Below are 8,542 nucleotides of genomic sequence, written 5' to 3'. Positions count from 1 at the left end.
GTGGATTTAGAGGCCACTTTGAAAGAACTCCTCATATACCCTTTTCCCCGAGGACCCGAAGATCACAGATCGATTCCCCCTACACTGTATCATGCTCTCAGAAATGTTACCTACAGCATTGTTACAACTACTCACAGACAGATATGGCTGCAATATCAGTTTTTTCAACAGGATTGGCTTCCTAAGCATAGCATAAACGCTTCTTTTTAAAATCTTATCTGGTTTTATCTTACATGAAGGTGGTATGTTACCATTTTTACTATGTTCTTGACTTTACTTGATGATTTCCTTAAACTTATTCTCCTCTATAGTCTATATGGCTAGAAGAATGCCTAACCATACTTTTCAAACTCTTCTTTAGGATTTTTTTAAGGTCTATATAAATTTTTAAGTGTAGGAATCTCAATAGAGTAAAACCATTTCCTATTTGACAAAATAACATAAATCTAGATACTTCAATTTTGAAAGCCATAGGCCTGTAAGACATGAATTCCATCAAGATGATAAATTGCATGCTAATCACATCCATCTGTAGTACTTAGAGGGAGATAGTGAGCAGAAGGTTAGCACTAAATCTTTATTATAATTTGAAGAGATTTATTGAAGAACCCATATCATACCCCTAGTAGTACATAACCACCGCACCAAAAAAAAAAAAACAGAAAAGCCCCAAATTCCAAAGAATAAATGAATTCAAGAGAACATCATGGAATGCTTTGCTATATTCATTCATTTATTCATTCAGTGCATACTGAGCACCAGTCCTGTACCAGACATCTAAGACCATGGTCTTAGATGTTGGGATACTGCAGTGAGCAATGTAGACACAGTGTACCAGGAGTTTATAGTCTATATAAGACTATTCTTGCTGCATTGACTCTAAAAAATAAAAAAAAGAACTCCTTAGTTTATAAGGCAGAGAATTTTGGCAATATCCAAGCACATTTTAAAGAGACTTCCTAGTATATAAACTACTTCCTGTTGCTATGTGCGATGCTATGTTGGGCAACTATTTTCAGACCATTAGTTCTATCAGTAAATAATTTCCTCTTTAAATTTAGTTTGTTTTGTAAACGTTTTAAAAGAATTAATATACAAGAAATAGCGAGGTACTAGCTTTTAAATGAATAAATATGGCTCACAGCATTGTGGAGGAGCATGTGAGGAATGTTTGGCTCTGCAGAAGGCAGCAGGTCTTCTCCAGTCTCAGGTGTGAACATCCAAGTAGACTGAGTTGCATTATCTATTAGAATTTATCACTGCTTCTGTGGATGCAATAATCATGATGAAAAAGGATCCTTCACAGCACAGCTTCCTCCTCTCTGAAACAAGAAAGACTTGATTCGAACAAGATTGAGATAAATTAGTATCTAAAATCTCAGTCCTCCCCTACCTGCTAGAAGCTGAGAGAGCCTGATAGAACAATAAGAGGAGACAATTACAGCTCCTATTTCCCTGACACACAGCCCACACCCAAAGCCACCTATTGAAAGGAAAATCCTCCTCATCCAATGACATCATATAATCATATGTGAAACAATGGAAAGTGCTGAATAGAGACCTTTATACAATTATTCTAAGGTAATTTGACAAGCTAAAGAGACAGTATGTTTCCCAAGCATGTTTCCTACCCCTGGTATGAAGATGTTGGAGTCACTTTATGATCTAGGTTCAAACAACGTTCCAGTTTCATCTCGACCCTCCCCACAGCAGACCAATGGCTTACTAAAGATTTTTTAGGTTACAACTATCAGAAACCAAACAAGCATTTCTACACAAAAAAGGCATTTATTAAAAGAATATTAACATATCTCCTGGAATCCAAGGAAGAGGAAAACTCCCCAGGCTCTGGAAGATCCAGGAACTTCCACAAAGGGAAGTTCCGTTCCTCTGCCATGAACATGGCTCAGCTCCCAGCAACCTTAGTTCTAAATTCCAAAATCATAAGAAGAAAAATCCAAATGACCCAGCCAATATTTTCTTTCAGACTCAGGCAAGGCTGGTCCCTGCCCTGGGCTCCACACTTCAGAGGGCCCTGGGTATGACAAAACCATGAAAAAAAAGGTATTAAAAAACAGATGGGTCTCTTTATCACTGGGATTCTGCATGTAGTTCTTGGTGCAACACAAGCGGTAATTCTAAATCCTCAGGGAAACATTTCTCTATGTATCTTGTCTTAGGATCTTAAGTACAAGGCAACCACATTTGGATTCCATGAGACTTTCTGGGTTGTGCTGCTGTGGATGCTTGAGGCAAACAGTGCTTTAGAGTGCAGGGGAGATTTGAGTAGCTCTTGCACATAGAAAAGAATAAAGGCAAATAAATTAACTTGTAAAATCCATGTTATCAGATACCATAAATAGAATAGATTCCCTTATAACGAAAGTCTGTTTCCCAATAGCGCTGAACATCTATTCATTTATTTCTCTTCTTGTTACCATTTGCAGCTCCAGAGGCACTTACGATTTTAGGGTGGCATTCATAATAGTTAACATGTAGCAGCTGAGAAACATTTTGGAATATTAAGCAATTCAGATTGCTTTGAAATTTGTATATATATAGGTCTATAATATCACTTAAACGTAGTATTAATTCTTTTCATTGTCAACTAGTTGGACATTAAATGGTAAAATTACAAACAGTATTGTTTTTATGAAACAACAAAATTTTATTAAAATTATAAAAATTTTAAAATTCAGCTTGATTTAACTAATTTTGAATAAAATTATACAATCCATCAATTACAATTTGTGTTTTACTGCTTAATTGTAAGAAATGATTTTAAATATTTCAGAAGAAAACACTTCCTTTGGAAAACTACATTTAATTTTTAAAATTGTATATATATTCTAAGTTGCAATTTTGAATGAACACGTGGTAAAATTACATTTAATTTTTTAATCTTTTAGATCCTTAGGAATGACTACAGTCAAAATCACAAAAGAAGTAGAAAATGTAAAAGTAACCCCAAAATAGAAAGAAGAAATAAAGAATCTTCAAAGAGGATGTTTTCTTAAATTGTTTAAACTCACAACTAAATTGAACAAATGTATGTTAAGCATAATCTACATAAGATTTATGAATAAGATATTATAAATTCTATATACACTGAGGTTTTACTTACTGTTAAAAACAATGGAAATGTACAAGAAATTGTCCCAGTCAAATCCACGACTTGTATGCCCCTGATGAAATTCCTGCAACTAAGAAAATTCAATAATTCACATTTTAAAATATGAATATTTTTATCAAATGAAGATTTAATTACTTATCAAAACAAAGAAGATTTGAAAAGATATTCATATCAAAATCACAACCCAAAAACATCAAATGCAACTCTGCATTTCCCTTTAAAAGATGCAAAAAAAATGACATTCATGCATTATAAGTTGAATGAGAAAGACAGAACCTCTGGAACTTTACTGTTTATTAGACGATGATCCTAGAGAACAGTCCATGTGAACTTTCTGACAGTGTGAGAATGTTTCTTGCAAAATACACTCTGCAGCAAATAAACGATTTTGATTTTTCATTGCCTGAACATTGCAGAAAATGTTATACTCCATTTTATATCAAAATTCTCTCAAATGGAGAGAAAAATGTTAAAACTGACTTACGTTTTAATGTCAAAAACAAAATACTGTGTTACTACTGTCAAATGCTTCACAACTAATCTTCAAAATGAAGGTATTTGTTGCTAACAACACTTAGGATCTCAATTAAAAGAACACAAATGTATCAGTTGTGCATATATACATAAACACACAAAACAAAATGTGCAATTACTAGAACTTTGTAAAAATTTAAACAGCAAAAATTGATAGTACTCTGTAAAGAAAGACATAGGATATTAGCATGATATATTTTTTTAAAATGTTATGTATTTCATATTTATCCCAAGCTTTTCATAACACAAACAACAAACATTTTCAGAAAGCACTGGAAAATTTTTAGTTTAAATAGAAATTATTGAGAAAAGTTATGCTATGATGTTTGAACATGTAAGCTGAATAAAAACAAACAAATGTCAAAGATCAGAAAGTTGTAGATTTGTGGTCTTATTTCTAAGATCTCTATTCTATTCCATTGAAAGGATTCCCTATTTAATAAAAGGTGTTGGGAAAACTGGCTAGCCACATGCAGAAAATTGAAACTGGACCCCTTCCTTACACCTCATACAAAACTCAACTCAAGATGGATTGAAGACCTAAATGTAAAATCCAAAACCGTAAAAATCCTAGAAGAAAATCTAGGCAATACCATTCAGCACATAGGCACAGTCAAAGATTTCACAACAAAATCACCAAAAGCAATTGCAACAAGAGCAAAAATTGACAAATGGGACCCAATTAGACTAAAGAGCTTCTGTGCAGCAACAGAAACTATCATCAGAGTGACAGAGATCCTACAGAATGGGAGAAAATTTTTGCAATCTATCCATCTGACAAAGATCTAATAGCCAGAATCTACAAGGAACTTAAACAAATTTACAAGAAAAAAACAAGCAACCCCATTAAAAATTGGGCAAAAGACATGAACAGCCCCTGCTCAAAAGAAGACATTTATGTGGCCAAGAAACATATGCAAAAAGCTCAACATCACTGATCATTAGAGAATGCAAATCAAAACCACCACAATGAGATACCATCTCAAGCCAGTCGGAATGGTGATTATTAAAAAGTCAAGGAACAACAGGTGCTGGTGAGGCTGTGGAGAAATAGGAATGCTTTTATACTGTTAAAGGGAATGTAAATTAGTTCAACCACTGTGGAAGACAGTGTGGTGATTCCTCAAAGACCTACAGAACCAAAAATAACATTTGACTCGGCAATCCCATTACTGAGTATATACTCAAAGGAATATAGATCATTTTATTATAAAGATGCATGCATGCATGCGTATTTTCATTGCAGCATTATTCACAATAGCAAAGACATGGAATCAACCCAAATGCCCATCAGTGATAGACTGGATAAAGAAAATGTGGTACATATACACCGTGGAATACTACGCAGCAATAAAAGGAACAAGATCATGTCCTTTGCAGGGATATGGATGGAGCTGGAAGCCATTATCCTCAGCAAACTAACATGGGAACAGAAAACCAAACACTGCATGTTCTCACTTATAAGTGGAAGCTGACCAATGAGAACACATGGACACAAAAAAAATGCTATAAATCCCCACGTCCCACTGAGACTTATCTATTATACCACTTCTCACGGTGTATCAATTATTTTCTGTGTGCTGGTCTATTCCAACAGAGCACAACCTCTTTAGGGGTAAGGACTATAACTTTTCATGTTCGTTTCTAATATCTAACTCAGACAGAGCCTTCTGCATAGAAAGTACTTAAACATTTATTAAATGAATCAATGAGTTCACAAATAGACAAAATTTCTGACAAATTCAGAGCTTCTAATACTCATATCACATATTAACATTATCATATATAATATATAATATTATATATTACATAATAATATTAGAGAGTTCAGTATAATTTCTTTACATCTTAATGCATCAGAAAGAGCTTTACTAAGCCATTGATACTGAAATTAAAAGCAATTCATATTCACATTCTTGCTAAATGTTAATTATATTCAAACCTAAAGAAGTCATAAATCAAGTGAGACGTGATGTTTTCAAACTTGAATAACCTTTTCCTAATTGAATTTTTAAATTATAAATATGGCAATGCTAAGTACAACCAATATAAACACAAAAGATCATAAAGTGAAAAATAAAAATCTCCTGCCTTCTCAGTCATATAGTCCAAGAGGCAACTACATCTAACAGTTCGGGGAGTTTCCATCCAGATAGTTTTGATGCCTTGAAAATATTTTTTTCCACATACTCACAACTACCCACAGGTAATTTTTTTTTCCATTCTTTCCTTTTCTTTTCTTTTTCTTTCTTTTTTTTTTTTTACCCAAACTTGAATTGTAGTATCTAGATTGTCTTGCAAATTGTTTTCATCACTTAAAAATATTTTGCTGTAAACATCTTGCTAGACAGTTTTTACAACGTTCTCTTCAGGTTATTCAGACACTGGATAGCAATAAATTTTTAGAGTTCATTTTCAACATGTGATTATAAGTACTTAAGGAAAACAGGACTATATTATTTCAGTTGAACATCTCACCAAGCTCTTCTCACATTTATTTTCTCGATAATCTCTTGAAATGATGGTTTGGACTTGAAGTTCTTGGTTATCGAAGCTCAAGTCTCACTGTGACATCACTTGGGAAGTCCAGGCTTATCCGGCTTATCCATGAACAGAAATTGCCCTGGGGATTTCAGATCTACCTCATTTGGAAAATTCAGAAAATTATGTAGAAGTCACATCAAGAAACCTTTGATTTGAAAGTGAACTCATTTATTAACTTTTCTACACATTTTTAAAAAGGAAAGTGTGTATGTAGAAGCATCTCCTTTTTAAAAAAAAGTGCTGGAGGGCTGAAAATATCATTTTCACTTTCATTTAGTCAGGCAAAGAGTTAACCCACAATAAACAAACTACCATGTTACCAAGTAAACATAAGATAGTCAGTTTTACTTAGAAGTTGTTTTCAGTATTTTATTTTAATTCAGCTGAAGGGGAAGCTAGATATTTGGCTAGCAGCCTTCAACCTAACAATAAAGAAATCAACACATCTGTTCTATATCTGGCCAGGCTCTGCGGCCCCCTCAAAATTTGACACATTATTATGCTTCTCTGGGCTTCCGTTATGTCATTTCTAAAACAAATGTGTTGGATGAGATGATCTTACTGCTTTCTAAAATTACAATTCAACCAAATTATGACTTCAACAAAAACTATAATTGTTTACTAAGGATAATTTGGTCTATGTTTCCTTGTATTGAACTAATATACAGTTTTTAAAAATAATTTTTAGGGGAAATGATGAGATATGTCCCCTAATAATTTAGAAATGTGATGTGATGTCCATTACTCTCTCAGAATTAAGCTATGAAGATAATGCAAAATGGACCAAGACAAAAAGATGAAAAGTTTGACTGAAAATATTAGCACAAGTAAAGGAGGGATGTATCAAAAGAAAGTTTTTGCCACCTCCGTCTTCCCCATCTCACCACCAGGGAAAATAGGGAAGGGTTTAAGGAATAAGGGAGGCACAGGAGAGAGGGAAAGGTCAAGGTCAATGGGAGGTGAGTGTGGCTGCCGTCCTCACCTGGTGCTCTCCACTGCTGGAGACAACAATGATCTTGCTCGCATGGACTGCTCACATGCTCAGCCAGCTAACTGAGAGAGCCATTTGCCATCCCCTGAGAAAGTAAACATTCCTCCAGTCATCCATCAGTTTAGAATAACAGACATGATTATAAAGCCAGCAACAATATTTATGGGAAACAATGTTTCTCCTAAGGACCACAGCTATAAAGTGTCACGCAACCTTCCTTCTTCTTTGAAGGATTACTGCCTTCTTACTCATGAAGAAACATGTTTATCTAACATCATAGACTATCAAAATGTCACGTTTGAAATAGTATCATTAAGGATGAAATATTCCATTCTTGCCCGGAGGATCTCAGTCACCTTGACCCAGTGAAGCAGCCTCCATTTCCAAGCCAGTTGTAGAGCTTCAGATAAGGGGTGTCTAGACACAATATTCAACATCAATCTTAACTTTGCAGTTTTTAAGGAAACAGGGCCTGAAGTCCATGTCATGGTCCAGACTTGATATTGATCCTCTACTCAAAGTCTTGTTTTGTTTTGAGCCTATCAAAGCACTGCTTCATTTAATGTTCACCTTAATTCCACCCTTCCTTCAAATTCCATAATAACTCAGCTTTTTCCTTGTTTGGACATGGTTCTATAAACTTAATTTTTCAGACTTCAGGTCTGTTCCTTTTGGTTCTAGGCTGATGGGCTAGGACATCTTGTAGATCTACCATAGTAGAGAATGCTCTGTGTGATTGTCATGTTTCTCGTTATAAGTTAATTCTTTTAACTTTTAAAAAATGTTGATTCTTGCTTATAGTAGGTCGGCCCCCAAGAGATAGACACCCTATTGGGAAATAAGAAAATCATTTAATTTTAAGCCCATCAGGTGTCAAAGCACTATATCTTTAAATAAGTAATGAATGAGCACTTGGTAGGCTTTAGAAGACAGCCCCAGAGATCACCTTGTGTGGACAAGTATATATTCCTCTAACTTCTACACCTTCCAGAATGATAGGAACACTAAATACTGATAATATTGTGGCTCACTGAGCTGCAGAAATTTTGCAGAACTTTTGTCTGTGGAAATGATAAAATTGACACGAAAATTTGGAGGGAGAAAAGTGCTTCATGATTTGGAGATGGATTTATAAAAAAAAGTTTTTAAACAGAAAAAGAAATTCACAAAGTATCCTCTCTAGGGTTTCTCTAAACACAGAGATTCCATTGAGCACATTTTTCCACACTGGCCTTTGTTCGGTGCTTTGTTTCTGTGGAGAGGCTGCAGGAACTGCTGTGGGGCTGAAATGGGTCCTGACTTCAAACTGAACAGCGTATTCAAGATTTTGTTTGAATATG

At 34.6% G+C, this 8,542-nt stretch overlaps 1 long non-coding RNA gene across 1 annotated transcript; it reads right to left on the bottom strand.

Moving 5' to 3' along the window:
- Positions 1 to 712: 712 nt before the first annotated feature.
- Positions 713 to 7,287, bottom strand: LOC109027253 (uncharacterized). Its single transcript, XR_002006374.2, has 4 exons — positions 7,194 to 7,287; positions 3,125 to 3,203; positions 1,143 to 1,322; positions 713 to 879 (listed from the first exon to the last, which is right to left on the bottom strand). It is a non-coding gene; the product is annotated as an uncharacterized lncRNA (long non-coding RNA).
- Between the last annotated feature and the right edge of the window lie 1,255 nt (positions 7,288 to 8,542).

The sequence above is a fragment of the Gorilla gorilla genome, chromosome 5, assembly GCF_029281585.2.
Source record: "Gorilla gorilla gorilla isolate KB3781 chromosome 5, NHGRI_mGorGor1-v2.1_pri, whole genome shotgun sequence".
Classification (NCBI taxonomy): Eukaryota; Metazoa; Chordata; class Mammalia; order Primates; family Hominidae; genus Gorilla; species Gorilla gorilla.
Note: the sequence above shows the minus strand (reverse complement) of the source record. Positions and strands in the feature narration are given on the sequence as shown.